The following is a 583-nucleotide window of genomic DNA, read 5'->3' on the forward strand; positions in this document are numbered from 1 at the left end:
CTGGGTTAGACCACACTCGGAGCACTGTGCACAGTTCTAGTCTCCATATACCTGGGTTAGACCACACTTGGAGCATTGTGCACAGTTCCGGTCTCCATATACCTGGGTTAGACACACTTGGAGCACTGTGCACAGTTCTGGTCTCCATATACCTGGGTTAGACCACACTTGGAGCACTGTGCACAGTTCTGGTCTCCATATACCTGGGTTAGACCACACTTGGAGCACTGTGTGCAGTTCTGGTCTCCGTATACCTGGGTTAGACCACAATTGGAGCACTGTGCACAGTTCTGGTCTCCATATACCTGGGTTAGACCACACTTGGAGCAATGTGCACAGTTCTGGTCGTCATATACCTGGGTTAGACCACACTTGGAGCACTGTGCACAGTTCTGGTCGCCACCTACCTGGGTTAGACCACACTTGGAGCACTGTGCACAGTTCTGGTCTCCATATACCTGGGATAGACCACACTTGGAGCACTGTGCACAGTTCTGGTCTCCATATACCTGGGTTAGACCACACTTGGAGCACTGTGCACAGTTCTGGTCTCCATATACCTGGGTTAGACCACACTTGGAGC

The sequence above is a fragment of the Heptranchias perlo genome, unplaced genomic scaffold (assembly GCF_035084215.1).
Source record: "Heptranchias perlo isolate sHepPer1 unplaced genomic scaffold, sHepPer1.hap1 HAP1_SCAFFOLD_1576, whole genome shotgun sequence".
In the NCBI taxonomy this organism is placed as follows: domain Eukaryota; kingdom Metazoa; phylum Chordata; class Chondrichthyes; order Hexanchiformes; family Hexanchidae; genus Heptranchias; species Heptranchias perlo.